The sequence below is a fragment of the Lathyrus oleraceus genome, chromosome 2 (genome assembly GCF_024323335.1).
Source record: "Lathyrus oleraceus cultivar Zhongwan6 chromosome 2, CAAS_Psat_ZW6_1.0, whole genome shotgun sequence".
Lineage (NCBI taxonomy): Eukaryota > Viridiplantae > Streptophyta > Magnoliopsida > Fabales > Fabaceae > Lathyrus > Lathyrus oleraceus.
The window spans coordinates 66,802,154-66,818,629 of NC_066580.1; the positions used below are offsets into that span (position 1 = coordinate 66,802,154).

At 38.9% G+C, this 16,476-nt stretch overlaps 1 non-coding gene and 1 pseudogene across 1 annotated transcript; one reads left to right on the forward strand and one right to left on the reverse strand.

The window, feature by feature from the left end:
* LOC127121943 (DExH-box ATP-dependent RNA helicase DExH9-like) overlaps positions 1-3,376 on the reverse strand; it is a 54,871-nt pseudogene extending 51,495 nt beyond the window's left edge.
* LOC127124987 (small nucleolar RNA R71) lies at positions 2,718-2,824 on the forward strand. The gene has a single exon (XR_007804456.1). It is a non-coding gene; the product is annotated as a small nucleolar RNA R71 (small nucleolar RNA).
* Positions 3,377-16,476: the final 13,100 nt, after the last annotated feature.

The following is a 16,476-nucleotide window of genomic DNA, read 5'->3' on the forward strand; positions in this document are numbered from 1 at the left end:
AGCAGTGGTGGGAAACATAAAGAATTATGGGGAGTGACAATGTGTCTAAAACATTACTTGGGACAAGCAATGAGCTAAGTTTGGGGTTGTGATCAGTCACCATTTGCATTAAGTTTTCGTTACTGATCCGACACGAAACAGAGGCTTTTGAAACACTGTGCAAGCATTTATGATACATTTCGAGTTAGTTTTACTTCCGTCATTATATTTAAGAATTTTTAACCATTGTTATGTTTTACTTATATTTTAGTGATTTTATGCGTGGGATAGCTGTGTTTTTGTCCGATAGGTCCAGATAGAAGAACCAGGAAACTCAGAACGAGACAATGCAAGATTCTGGCAAGTAGAGGAGCAGAAAACCCTGGTACAGGAGGCCTGAGACGGCCACCTGTGTCAGCTGACACGGGCCGTGTCAGGAACCTCAAGCAACCGTGTCACCCATGCCAGGGGTGTGTCAGCCAGGACAGTAGGCTGACACGGGCGTGTCAGCCCAAACCCAAAAATTCAGTTTTCTCGGGCTTTTGTTCGTCGGGCTTTTTCAGAGATATTTTTGGACATGTCCAACTGCTGCTTGGAATTTTCACTATAAAAGAGGGCCTTCTGCCAAAGGAAAAATCATCTTGGAATACGGCAAAATACAATATTGTGCAGCAATCAAGTATTACAGAGATCAAGGCATTCAGAGAGCTGAAGGTTTTCATGAGCGGGAGCGATTGAAGATCAAAGTCACCCAATTACTTGTAATGTGTAATTTTTATCTTGCATTTGTTTTAAACAATATGAGTAGCTAAACCCCTCAATGCTAGGAGGGTGTCCCTGATTTAGACTTGTAATGAATTTGAGTTTACATTTGCATTTATAATATTGTTTTTACGAAAACCTTTTGATGTATTTATTGCTTTCTCTTTCGGACCAATCGATATTGATTTGTGGTTATCAATTAGGCTGGACTGCCATTGATAAGGTTTTCATAAGGTTACTCTACAGTAGATATCACCTAGGACTAGGGATACCCTGTATGAACCAGAGTATTCTTGATATTATAAAGCTTAACTTCACCCTAATTGGCTATGGACATATAAATTAGGGTAGATTGATTAAAGGTTTTCTCACCAAGGACATGGGAGAAAATACCCTTAAGAACTGGTAGTAATTGATATTTGTTGATGCAATAGTGACTAAGAGTTGTTACAGGGATAAATCATACACCTTCCCTGGCATTGTTCCTTTTTCTCTATAAACCCTTATTTTCATTCTTCTTTGCCTTTACTTTTATTATTATGTTCTTACACCTAAAAACCAAATGTATAATTTTTGTTTAATTGAATGATAATTTAAACTCAATATTGACTTGCAGTCCTTGAGATCGACATTCGGGGAATTTCCCCATTATTACTATAAAAGGAAAAATAGTACACTTGTTATTTTCTCGATCATCAATGACAAACTTTCCGATTACGCAGGGTATGGAGAAACTACATGGGTCTTTCAGCTTAGGAGGCATATTGTTTTATATTATGGCGCTAGACTCAGCAGTAAGTATAATTGTTTCGTTATCCTCTATCTTCTTCTTGTTAGATAAGATTTCTTTGAGAAACTTAGCATATGAGGGCATATGAGTTATGGCTTCTGTAAAGGGTATTGTGATATTCAACTATTTTAGAAGCTCTACGAATTTTTTAAATTGCCCTACACTTTTAGATTTAACAAGTCTTTGAGGATAAGGGATATGGGGTTTATATGGTGGTGGAGGCACATATGGTTCTTCTTTCTCTACGGCCTCTTCGTTTTTATCTTCCTCTTGTTCGTCTTCCTTCTTAGTTACCTTACCCGGGTCTTGATGCATGGATGGGTTTTGAGTTCTAGGATTGGTCGGCCCGTCTAGTTCTGTCCCACTTCGTAGTATAATAGCATTTGCATGACCTTTCGGGTTTGGTTGCGGCTGTCCAGGAAATGTGCCTGCAGGAGCAGCAATAGGTGCTTGTTGTTGAGCCACTAGTGAGATTTGTGTTTCCAACATTTTGTTGTGGGTGGCTAATGCGTCTACCTTGGTTTCTAACTGCTTGATTTGCTCACTAGTGTGTATGTTTTGATTTAAGAAATCTTTATTTGTTTGGGCTTAGGTAGCTATAAAGTTTTCCATCATTATTTCTAAGTTTGATTTCCTAGGAGCATTTTGAGTATTTGTGGCAGCTTTTTGATATCCTGGTGGTACAGCGGGTGCTTGATTAGGTGCATACAATGCATTATTGTTTTTGTATGAGAAGTTAGGATGGTTCTTCCAACCTGGGTTATAGGTATTTGAGTAGGGGTTTCTTTGAGCATAGTTCACCTGGTATGTGGAAGTTCCTATCAAGAGTTGACATTCTGGGGCAGTTTTCCCTTGAACTCCGCATATCTCGCAGTTTGGTGCTACGGCAGCCACGATAGATGTTTGTGTTATGGTCAAGTTGTCTATCTTTTGAGTCAGGGCATCTACCTTGGCGTTGACATGGTCAAGACTGCTTAATTCGTACATGCCGCCCTACGGTTGAGGTTTTTCTATAGAGGTTCTTTCGCTTCCCCATTGGTAATGATTTTGGGTCATACTTTCAATTAGTTGATAGGCCTTGTTTTATGGTTTATCCATCAATACGCCACCTGCGGAGGCGTCTATTGTCAATCTTGTATTGTACAAGAGACCGTTATAAAAAGTGTGGATTATCAGCCATTCTTCTAGACCGTGATGTGGACATGGCCTCATCATGTCTTTGTATCTCTCCCAAGCTTCAAAAAGTGATTCATTATCCTTTTGTTTAAACCCGTTTATTTGGGCTCTTAGCATAGTCGCCTTGTTAGGTGGGAAGTATTGGGCTAAGAAGACTTTCTTCAACTCTTTCGACGTAGTGACAGTGTTGGATGGTAGAGATTGGAGCCAAGCTCTAGCTCTATCTCTTAATGAAAATGGGAAAAGACGGAGTCTTATAGCTTCTGAGCTGACACCATTAGCTTTCACCGTGTCTGCGTATTGCAAAAATACTGACAAGTGTAGGTTCGGGTCCTCCGTGGGACTACCTGAAAACTGGTTTTGCTGTACGACTGACAATAGTGAGGGTTTTAGTTCGAAATTGTTGGCTTCGATCGCGGGGGCAGCAATGCTATTATGAGGTTCATCCTGTGAAGGGATTGCATAATACTTAAGAGGACGGTTTTGCACTTGTTCGGCCATCTCTGGTTGAACAACTGATGCAAAAGTAGGAATGTTAAGGTCAGGAAGATTTAGCTTGATACGATGATCCCGTATCAAGTCTTGTATCCGGCGTTCTAACCTAAGATAACGCTCGTGTTCGTCGGGTTGTAGCTTTAATGTCTCGCCTTGAGAGTGAGTACTTGGCATACACTCGACAGATGTAGAAAGGGAAAAAGAATTGTTGCCTTAGTCTATACTGGGTAACGCTAGAGTTACGATATCGACTAAATTAGTCCCCGACAACGGCGCCCAAAACTTGATCACGACTTTGATAAGTCTATGTGAATCGTGATTGCAAGTGCACAGTCCTATCGCGTAGTCTTAAAGATTATCGAACCCACAAGGACTAATAATCGAACGTATCATGGTCTGAGGTTACTATGTAAATCTAAGGCGAATGATTGTTCTAAGATTTGAGGGATGAAGAGAAATAACTATATAATAGAATAAAATATTAATAAAAATAAAGATATATGATATAGGGGATATCGGTATGTAATACATCAAACCTTGGGGATTCGATAGATAGTTGGTGTAATCTTATTGGTTAAAATATTCTTTAGTAGAAATTATTTATAGAAAGGACTTTGCCTCACACTCTCATTTTATTGACTTCGACCATACTCCTAAACCATAATTCTTGGCTCTCGCGGTCTCATTTTGAATTTAAAAGTACTTTTTTAATATAGATAAAGTCTAATTAATCCTAAAGCGCTCTCTCTGTATTTAGGATCAATGCCTAGTTTCAGCTATCTGGTTAAAATCTCAAACTATCGTTTTTATTGATCGTAACCTTAGTTTGTTTTGTACTCTCGTACGAAAAACAATTTGAATAAATTAAGACACTAAAACCGGAAAAATAAGTTTTAATAAATAATAACACCAATTATTTATTGAATCCAGTCGTTTTGACTGTCTTTACATACCGATCCCTAAGGGTTTAGCCGGACATAGATCCAGTGACAGATATCGCAATTGGGGAATTAAACATACAGTAAGGCATAAATAAATAAAACAGTAAACAATAATAAACCTGGATTGCAATTTAAGAACTGGAATTGAATCTTGAATCTTCGATTAAATAATTCTGGCAGGCTTTGGCAATGAATACCTCTTACAATTGAATCCCAAATGCGAAAAAATAATAAACCATAATAGTCCCCAATGTGGAGAAACTATCACTTATACAATGGTAAGAAACTGCCTAGAAAACTAAAATAAAAATAAAGCAGAACAAAAAGTAAGCGTAAACTAAAAACTGGAAAAAGAGAGAGAGTTGCGTATCTAATTGGTCTTCTTTTTATATCCAATCCATGTTCCTCAAATATAGAAAGAGTGGTGGAAACCGTGGCTAAAAAGGGGGCGACAAAGTAGGAATAATGGGGAGACTTGGTTGTGGCGGTTGCCACAACCCTAAATCCATGATGAGTGGCGAGCGCCACTTTTGTAGCAACTGCCACCCAACTTTTCAAGGGCTGGTGGCGGGCGTCACCTCCCTTGTGGCCCAATGTGACGGGCACCACATCCTTTGGGTATGGGCGCCACAAGCCCATGTGCTTTGGTGGCCCATTATCCCATTGGATGGTTAATTTTCTTTTCTTTTCTTGCCTTTTTCTTTCCTTTTTGCTATTTCCCATTTTTCTTGTGGTAAATCTTTTAATCGATGAATACATGCGAACAAACATAAAATACTTTGCAATAAGTAATGTTAATCGAGTAAAAAGCAGTGTATATATGGCCAAAAATACGATACGTTTTCGCGTTATCACAAATCCACTCCTCCGACATTCTCTCACGACCGTCACGCTCCACCAACTATCCCAAATCCTTTCACCTCAACAAACTCACAACCATGCCTTCATCGTTGACCCATCATCAACGTCGTTCACAACTGCTCCACACCGTCTGTCATCTTCGACAATGACACAACAATACCTTAACCATTCAAAACTATCTTCATACCAGATTCGCCTTCTTCCTCGCCGATGATCGAACGCGCATCACATCAAAGCAGCAAGAACAACGTCTCATCATATCACGATCTATACGAGCAAGTTGGTTTTTGAATTCTGAGTTGGTGTAGTGGTATCTACGCAAGAGCTCAAGGTTAGTTTGATGCCTAAATTGTACGTGACAAAAAAGTCATTGTGCATCACAACTCTGCTCTGCTTGCGTCCGTTTCGTACCGCGGGTGCGCCATTAGCAACAATCCGGCCCAGTAACTCTCTGAGTTAAATTTCCCTGGGTGTTGTGCGAATTATTATACAATGCACATTTGGTTTCTTTCTGATTTTTGTTGCAACGTGTATTTCGGGTCCTTTTGTTTACTGGGTAACTTAATTTGATTATTGATTGCACTGTTTCGATCATGTGGGTTTATGGTGACTGTTTCGCATATATTTTCCCAATAAGGTCTGTTTTGTGTTGTTTGTTGTGGGTGATTTGCGAGTCGTACTGAGTTTTGGATTATGTATACAAACATTGTACATAGTTTATTTTTATAAAAATAATAATAATGTGATATTGTGTGATTGTTATTTCTAAATTGTATTTTATTGTTTGAGGCTTATATATGTTCATGGTGAGTAAGGGAGCAAGCGCGATTCTATGCTTCCAGGGAAAGTTAAATTATTTCCATTTATTTATTTTATTTATAAGATCAAACTTATTTTTTATTTTACTATTCTGTTTTATTATATATTATTGTTAGAAAAATGAGTTGTAGATATTGGGCTTTTTTCATGAGTATTAGGCCCATTAATCATTTTTGTACCTCCAAGATGTTGTAAATATTTTGTGAACACTTGTTATTGGGTTTCGATGTAATCCATGTGACATTGTAAATATTGCAGAGTTGCGGTTGGTAAACCTCATTGCACTGTTAATTGTTTTTCTTTATCTGAGGATTTGACTTTTACATGTCGTTATGCCGCCCAAAATTTCAATACATCAATATGGCATTTCACCGCGTTTGGATCCTTACATACGACAGATTGATCCCGTTGTCGCTATGAACAAACCGGTTTGGAGCACATTGCGACAAATTCAATAATCATTTTAAATTGATATTTTCACTTATTTCCTTTTAAATTAATTAATTAATTAAAGTTTTGATTAATTAAATAATTTTGTTAACTAATTTTAATTATCTTAATTATTTGATTATATTAATTTTTAATCAAACAATTTTGAAAATTAACTTAATTAGCTTAATTAGGCGATTTAACCAAATTTTAATCAATTAATTTTGATAATTAAACATTGACTGATTTATTTCATCACCATTTCAATCATTCCCAAACTAAATCCATTTAATTTCATCATCGATTCAAAACAACTAAAATCACACAATTCTTGATTTAACATCAAGCCCATTTTCAAACACCTTTGTAAGTCGTTTGCTTTTAAGCATCGCCATCAACCTCACGTAGCTTATTCTTGGGCTTTATAACAATGAGACCTATTCGGTTATTAATTAATTGAGTAGATGATTGATTCACTATAATTTATTCACCAAACACAAATTCAAACCTCGATCCAACGTCAAGTATTTTTATTCAAGATAAATTAATATAAATTCTAAAAACATTTTTAAACTTCAGATGAAAAAGATTGGAGGCGTTCGCCTCACCATCTTGCGAAGGATTGAACGATTGGCGTCCGCCACATTGCTCAATTTCTCGTCATTTAATTAAAACATTAATCATGCAAATTCAAATCATGCTCAATTTCGCGAAGTAAATAGAATTCCTAAAGACTTTATTTTTATGAATCTAAACTTTGGATGAAAAAGATGGGAGGTGTTTGCCTCACCATCTCTCGAATAATTGAATGATTGGCGCTCGCCATATTGCTCAAATTATCGAATTCCGATTAAAACATGCTAAATAAACTTGGATAAAGGAACGAGTGGTGCACGCCTTATTGTTCCTTGAGTAAGCAAGTAGGAGGCGTACGCCTCACTACCGTGCATATTCGATTTCCGCAAACAAACTTTCAGTAATAATTTAAACGAAAAGGGAGTAAAAGGCGTTCACCTTATTATTCCTTAAAAGAATCGAACGATTGGTGTGCACCACATTGCTCAATCTTTTGTCGTTCTTCAAAAATATCTTAAACATACTAAACCTAATTTCTCGCCCTCGTGCGACCAACAACTCAATTCTCTTCAGAAAGAACATTGCTTAATCTTTTCTGGTGCGTACACAAACTAGCGCTTAATCCTCCTCCGAGATTAGACAAGACAACGTTTAACCACTAGGACGCGATCTAAGCACTTGTTCATTAAAATACATTCAACCTATTAAACCTCTTTCATCTCCCCCGTGCCATCGAAACCCTTTTCAAAAAGAACATTGTTTAATCCTTTCTAACGCGCACAATAAACTAGTGCTTAAGCCTCCGTCGAGAGTAGACAAGACAATGTTTAGCCTTTAGAACGCGATCTAAACATTCGTTCATAAAAGACACCAAGCAACCGTAGTTCCCTGAACTACGAATGCTCTGATTTCCTTATTGCACCATAAGGATACGTAGGCACGAGATTGCGAGATCTTGGCGAGCACACTAATAAAAAACCTCAATTTTCCCCCTTCTGAGGTTTCCATCCATCTCTCTTTTCAATCTTTTATTCACTTGAAGAAAACAAACAAAATTAACTAACATTTAAATCGCAAACTCAACTAAAAGGTTCCCGTTGAGTACAACGGACGTGAGGGGTGCTAATACCTTCCCCTTGCGTAATCGACTCCCGAACCCGAATACGGTTGTGACGACCATTATTCTGTTTTCAAAGGTTTTATCGATATTTTCCTATTCCTTCATTGGAATCAATAAAGTTCGGTGGCGACTCTGTTCGAACTAATTTTTTCCGCGACCATCGCGAGGAATCGTATTTTTCGAGATGCGACAGATGGCGACTCTGCTGGGGAATATAAGCTCATAGCTAGAGAGAGTCAAGCCTAACTTATTCAATTTACTATGAATGTTAAAATACTATTTTTCTTCATTATTTGCTTATGTATATCTTGTTGTACTATTTATGCTATATGATTTATTCTTCTATTACATTTGGGTGGTCTATGGTGCTTGATACATGTTGTGAGATAAACTTCGTACCCGAGCTTTGAGAAGAACTTAGAACCTGGAGTTGTGTAGTATTGAACCGAGGGGTATACACCTCGTTGGGACAATACGAAACTCCACCTAGAGTAGATCTGTTCGGAATTTCCATCATAATGTGACTAGCCCATTATTGCGAGGAAACATTGAACATGGTCCGTGACTCGAGGGACCTTGCCTTAACCCAAACTCCGTCATCATGATTGGTGATTGTGTAGTATTGAACCGAGGGGTCTACACCTTGTTCGAACAATACGAAGATCCCACTTATAGTAGATTGATTCAGAACTCTCATCACGATGTGGCTAGCCCATTATTGCGATGGGATACTGAACACAATCCATGACTCTAAGTTCTGTCTTGGAAATGAGCAACCTTAGGAGCCATCCTTTGTGTGTGGGGTGGAGAACATAGAACCTCCGTATAGGGTGTACCATATGATACCCATGTTATCCTGGATCCTAACTATACTTGAATTACATTTCCATTGCATACGTAAATACAAAATTTCATGCATTCTCATCTCATCAGCATGAATTTCATATCATTTTCATAAACAAAAAATAACTCATCCCATTCTTTTTCCATAACCCGCAGTTGAATTCCAGACACTCGTATCGGACTTGAAGTAACTCTTGAAAGATCATGGATCCATTAGAGCAAAGTCATATTGCATTGAGACATTTGATGTCATGATACCACGACTTCTCGTCTTTGATCTCTTCCACAGCAAACACATGAGCTGGCCTATCAAGACGCATCACAGATAGATTGGGAACTTCATTCTAATATTTCACTACAATCATCGATGCCAATGTTGCAAGAGCATCTGCCATCCGGTTCTCATCTCGAGGTATATGATGAAACTCAACCTTTGTAAAGAAAGTTGAAATCCTCCTCGCGTAATCTCTATATGGTACTAAACCGGGTTGGTTCGTCTCCCATTCCCCTTTGATCTGATTCACAACCAAAGCGGAATCACCGAAGACATCCAAATACTTGATTCTGAGATTCATGGCCTCTTCAAGCCCCATAATGCAAGCTTCATATTCTGCCATGTTGTTTGTACACTTGAAAGTCAATCTAGTTGTAAATGGTAGATGCATGCCTTAAGGAGTAATAATCACTGCCCCAATGCCATTTCCAATTGAGTAACAGCTCCATCAAATACCATGCCCCAACAGGAACCAGATTCTGGCCCTTCTTCAAGCAATGGTTCATCACAATCTTTCATTTTCAAGTACAAAATCTCTTCATCAGGAAAATCATATTGTACTGACTGATAATCTTCAATTGGTTGGTGAGCCAAATGGTCAGCCAAGATACTACCTTTGATCGCTTTCTGAGATCGGTATTCGATATCATACTCTGATAACAACATCTGCCAATGGGAAATTCTCCCAGTTAAAGCAGGCTTCTCGAATATATAATTGATTGGATCCATTTTCGATATCAACCAAGTGGTATGATTCAACATATACTGACGCAAATGCTTAGCAGCCCAAGCCAATGCGCAACAAGTCTTCTCAAGCATAGAATATTTAGTCTCACAGTCGGTGAACTTCTTACTGAGGTAATAGATCGCAAATTCTTTTCTTCCAGCCTCATCTTGCTGACCAAGGACACAACCCATACTATCTTCCAGCACAGTCAGATACATGATCAACGGTCTTCCTTCAATAGGTGGAGACAAAATCGGAGGTTCAAGCATATATTCTTTGATACTGTCAGAAGCTTTCTGGCAGTCTTCGGTCCAATCACAAGACTGATCTTTCCGAAGAAGCTTGAATATAGGCGCACATGTGGCATTCATGTGGAAAATAAATCTAGAAATATAATTCAAGCGGCCGAGAAAACCTCTGACTTGCTTCTCAGTTTTGGGCGCATGCATCTCTTGTATTGCTTTGACCTTGGCAGGATCAACTTCAATACCCTTCTCGCTGACAATAAAGCCCAACAACTTACTAGAACGAACACCAAAAGTACGCTTATTTGGATTCAAGCGGAGTTTATACTTCCTCAAACGCTGGAATAACTTCAACAAATGCTTAACATGTTCCTCTTCATCAATAGATTTAGCAATCATGTCATCGACATATACTTCAATCTCTTTATGCATCATATCATGAAAAAGAGTAGTCATTGCTCTTTGGTAAGTTTCACCAGCATTCTTTAGACCGAAAGGCATCACTCTATAACAGAATGTTCCCTAAGGTGTAATGAATGTGGTCTTCTCCATATCTTCGGGTGCCATCTTGATCTGATTATATCCGGAAAATCCATCCATAAACGAAAAGACTTTGAATTTAGCAGTATTGTCTACCAACATATCAATGTGTGGAAGAGGGAAATCATCTTTCAGACTGGCTTTATTCAAATCTCTATAGTCGACACACATGCCGACTTTTCCATCTTTCTTTGGCACATGCACAATATTGGCCACCCATTGCGGATACTCGGTTGTTACAAGGAAACCGGTGTCAATCTGCTTCTGCACTTCCTCTTTGATCTTCACAGCCTTATCAGGATACATTCTTCTCAATTTCTGCTTGACTGGTGGGCATTCTGGCTTCAACGGCAATCTATGCTCCATAATCTCAGAATCCAAACCAGGCATGTCTTGATAGAACCAAGCAAACACATCTGAATATTCTCGAAGAAGATCAATCAACCCCTTCTTAGCATTTGGATACAATCGAGACCCAATCTTGGCTTCCTTCACATCATCTTCGGAACCCAAGTTGACTAGCTCAATCTGCTCTTCAAACGGCTGAATAATCTTTTCATCTTCCTCAAGAAGACGAGATAATTCATCACTCACTTCCACGTCACTTTCCTCCTTGGCCTCAAACACAGGGAATTCAAAATTTGGAGAAGGAGAAGGATCATTGTATTCAATGGGGTTATGAACCAACCTGCATAATGATTTGATATTTTGATTTTAGAGAAATGAATTCGTGACCAAATATTATGCAGATGGATAATTATATTGTTTATTTATGTTTTTTGTGATTACCATTTTCAGAATAAAGCAAAAATTAAAAATAAACATCAAAGATGTGGATGAATAGAATTAATTTTATTGATGATCAATTCAAAATGCCCAAACAATATTCACTTCTCCCTTAGGCATAGGAGAAGGATTTTTAAAATATAAAAGCAATTACTTAGATCGATGCAAAATAACAGGAATATCAACAGCAGCCCAATGGTTGCTTGTCTTTCCATGCGTTACAAAGTTGGTGCAGTCTTCCTCTTCGCTATCCTCTAGCACAACAACTAAGTGTTGTTCATTGCCATGAATAAACCCTCTGCTATGGAAGCTGAGTTACATGTCTGCAGATCTAACAGTTGATGAGCCTTTCTGGAACCCCAACCCGGTTCTGCCTTTGTTGTCGGAGACCTCTACCATGCTCCCCCACTGATCAACAACACCTTCTTCAACAATCTTTTGAGCATCTTTCAGCGAGGATATAGGTGCCCCAACTCTCTTCTCAGCAGCAATAGATAAGGCTTGGAACAGAGTTCCAACCTCATCCTCAACTTCAACATACGAGAAAGATGACAGATGGCTAACCAACAACGCCTTCTCCTCCAACAATCACAAGCTTTCCATTCTGACAAATTTCAATTTCTAATGCAGAGTGGAGGTAACAGCCCTTGCCTCATGAATCCATGGCCTTCCCAATAAACAGCTGTAAACCGGGTGGATATCCATTACTTGAAAAGTTATCTGAAAATCACTCGGACCTATCTTGACTAGAAGGTCCACTTCATCAATTACCGTTTTACGCGAGCCATCAAAGGCTTTGACGATTACACCATTGTATCTCATAGGCGCTCCTTGGTAAGATAGCTTTGACAAAGTTGACTTCGGAAGCACATTGAGTGACAAACCGGTGTCAACAAGCACATTTGACAAAGCATCCTCCTTACAGTTCATTGAAATATGCAAAGCCAGATTATGATTTCTTCCCTCCTCAGGGAGTTCTTCGTCACAGAAGCTCAAATTATTGCATGAAGTGATGTTAGCCACGGTGTGATCAAACTGATCCACAGTAACATCATGCTCTACATATGCTTGTTCAAGAACTCTCTGTAGTGCTTCTCTGTGCGCTTCAGAATTCAAAAGCAGAGACAACACGAAGATTTTTGAGGGAGTCTGGAGTAGCTGCTCAACCACATTAAATTCGCTCCTCTTTATTAATCGGAGTACCTCATCATCATCATTGGCTTTCAAGTTGCTGGATTCACCAGACTTATCTTTTGCACAACCAACCGGATCTACATTAGGTACCTCCACCTTCTTACCAACAATCATTTCTTCTTTGCTTTCTGGGATCATCAGCACAAACACTCAACCACTGCGGGTCACCTTCGTTACATCGGCAATGCTCACTACTGAACTAGTCGTAGGTAACGGGACCTCTTGACCATTCTCTATCATTGTAGCATTGTACTGGTACGATACAGCCTTATAAAATTAATACGGGACGGGGCCCGCTAACCGTATTACCAACAGCGATACTGATCTTTGACTGTCATTCTTATTGTTGCTGCTATCATACTGGATTACCAACCACTCTTGTTTCTTGAAAACGGGTACTATGACATTGACGTCGTCATCCACGTGACGAGATTGAACAATCTGGATCATGCCTTCATCCATCAGACGTTGGATGTCCCTTTTCACCACATCACATCCTCTTGGGTTCATACTACAAATAACACAACCATCATGATCATGTTCACAGTCACTCACCAAACAAATATCCTTATGCATCTGCACCAAGGATCTTCGGATAAACCGGACATCAAAAACCTTGAATTCTCCAGGACAACCGTCCACCATATTCACTGAAGAGTTCCCATGAGCGGGCAAAGGGTTTGCTTTCACATTTGGCGTGCGGTTCTTAAAGGACACCATACCACTCTTCATAAGCTTTTGAACCTCATACTTCAATGGATAGCAATTTTCAATATCGTGCCCGGGTGCTCCTTGATGAAAAGCACAACGAAGCTCAGGTTTATACCACCAGGGAAGTGGTTCTGGGATTTGCGGTGGGTTCCTCGGTTGAATTAAGTTCTTAAGAACTAGCGAGGGATACAGCTCTGCATACGACATAGGAATCGGGTCGAAAGAGACCTTCTTTCTCTCAAAGTTCTACTGATGATGATTGTTGTTGGTATTGTTGTTGTAGGTGTTCGAGAAGCTTGGTTTTGAGCAGCAAGAACTGACTCCATCATAGCAGTCAGGCGGGAGATCTCATCCTTCAGCTCTCTGTTCTCTTGCTCCAAATGTTCCATGGTCTTCTGATGATTGGCACGGGTATTGTACCGGTGAGTCAACTTGGCTTAAGCACAAAAGAAACACCAATCAGACATCTGGCGAAAACCTGCTTATGCAAATGATGCATGAAATGCAATGCTTAATTATTTTTATTTTTCAAGGAACTTACTATATCATTTGCAAATATATATATATTTAACATTGTGATAATTTGATATGGCCAAAAATCTCTTTTTATTTATATAAATTGGAAGGATTACACTGAGTACAATTTCAGAAACCAAAATAAAAATATACAAGAGGAATGGAGACTAGTCATCCTAAGGATCCCTAACAACAATGTTAGAAGATCTGGCTGAAGGCGCGTACTTCCTTCGAATGCGACGGATCTCGGTCTCAAAAGAAGCCTCATCTGAGTCTTCTCGAGGACAAGCTAATCAACAATCTTCTTCCAAGCAACGGAAGGCTGAGGCATGCTAGAAGATGAAACCTCTAGCTCTCTCTGTCTCTTTGTCACTCGGTCATCAAGTAGCTCAATAAGTGCATCTTTGTCCTTAGACTCCAATTGCAACTCTTCATGCTTCTTGCTCAAAGCACTAAAATGCTCTTCCCACATATCCTTCTCTTGCTTCATATTGACGAGTGCGTCTTCCAACTCATCTATATCTTGGTTAGGGAGAGTTAATGGCTCAACCACAACCATAGACATAGGTCTTTCACAAGGATAAGGCATCTTTAACTCCAAAGCTCTCTTCTTCACCCAAAGAGTGTAAGATTCCAAAGCTACACAATTGCACGGACCAAGCTCGGATCTTCCTTTCCTATGCACATTATGCCAAGCATGCATAATCTTCTGCTTCAAATGTTGGGAATCTTTACCCTCTTGATAGAAAAGACCTTCTAACAACATGTTATTAGGTTTTTCTCTCAAGGGGAACCCAAGTTGACTACGAGCCAAAGCAGGGTTGTAGGTAATTCCTTCTTGTGTATCAATGAGAGGCACATTAGAGAATTCACCACAACTATCAATAATCTCCAAACTGCTTAAGGACGGATCACACCAAACTATATCATCATTAGTGAGAGACATAAGTCTCTGAGGCCATCTTAGACATTATTTGTTCTCCATAAAAGCAAGCGTTTGAGGCAAGTGCGAAATAAACCACTTGTACAAAAGAGGAATGCATTAGACAAATCGTTCCACCACCCTTAGAATTCCTTAGATGCAAAGAGAAGTACATAACACCTAACAGAGTAGGCACAGGATTTCCAATCAAGAAAAGTCTAATGGCGTTAACATCAACAAAACCGTCAACGTTAGGGAACAAAGCTAATCCATAGATGAGCAACACAAAGATAGCTTCAAAAGCGTCCACACTACCAGCTTGAGCAAAAGTAGTAGCTTCCTTGATGAGGAAAACAGATGGCAATCCAAAAAATCCACCTTTCTTCACCCAATGAGCCTCTATCTCAGACTTCTTCAAGTGAAGAGCTTCAGCAATAATACTAGATCGAGGAATCTCCTCCAATCCACTAAAAGGCACTCTACTAGAAACAGGTATCCCCAAAAGATGAGAATACTCCTCCAATGTAGGCACAAGCTAAAAATCTGGGAAAGTTAAACAACGGTAGAGAGGATCATAGAACTGCACTAGCACACTCAAGAGTGCTTCAACCACATCAGCAGACAAGATGGATAGAAGCTTCCTATGACGTTGTTTGAAGTCCAAGGGATCTAATACAAAAGATGCTAGCTTCCTTAACTCTTTCAAGTCGGGACATCTGAAACTCTACTTCTTAGTGTTCCTTCGTCCATAATCCATGGTCTGAAAATATTTGCAAATGATACCTTAGTTCCTTGAAATTTTAGTGTGATGAATGTTATGATGCACATGAATGCATGAATGCAACAATCACAAATAAGGGATCACACACAAGGCAAACAAAGGTCAAGGGATGAATCAAGTCATTATCAAGATCAATCATCCATTTTGGTGGATTATGGTTTACACCTTATCAACACCCAAGTTCCATTGATATTAACAAGACTTGATTGGATCGACCAAGAATCAAGGGTTTGTTGCAAGTCATGAGCATGGAGTCTGGGTAAGAACCACCCCAAAGGAGTGATCTAAGTATAAAAACCTGTAGATTATGTTCTAAAAAGTTCCCAGAGTCTTAATTCCATCTATCAGATATTACAGGTTAAGATGAATGACTCATCGACCCATAATATTCTCAAGAGAAACTCGTCTGAGTGTAGTATCACATAACAACTGTTATCAAGTCTACACTTGAACAGTTTCCGCACTACGTCCTAAATAGGCCAAGATGGGTTAAATGTTCTAAGGTCCTCAGCTTCTCGGACCCAATTAGAAATAGTAATTCCTAACCACAAATACTTGTGTGACATTTCCAAATCCAAAAGAGTCTTCACTGAGCAATGGCATAAGGCCAAAGTTTCTATCTTTTTGCAAAAGTAGTCAAAGTTTAGAACAAAAGTAGTTCACACAAAGAAAATTTTAAAAAAGATGGAGGGAGAGATTTTAAAATTAAAGAAATGGGGAGAAGATGAAGAGACTATCCTATGCATAAAATTAAAAGTTTAAAGTTGAAAAGATCTAACCAAGTGGGTAGCAATCCAATAGATAAGAATGTCAATAGAAACCCAGAATTCCCTTGGACTTTTAGAATCAAGCAACACACAAATGCACAATTATATTATCTTGAAGATCAAGGCATCAAATAATGATGGCCACATCCAAGCTTATTCATTCCATGATCTTCTTCAAAATAGCCCATGTAACAGATGAATTCCACAAGTCACAGGTTCAAA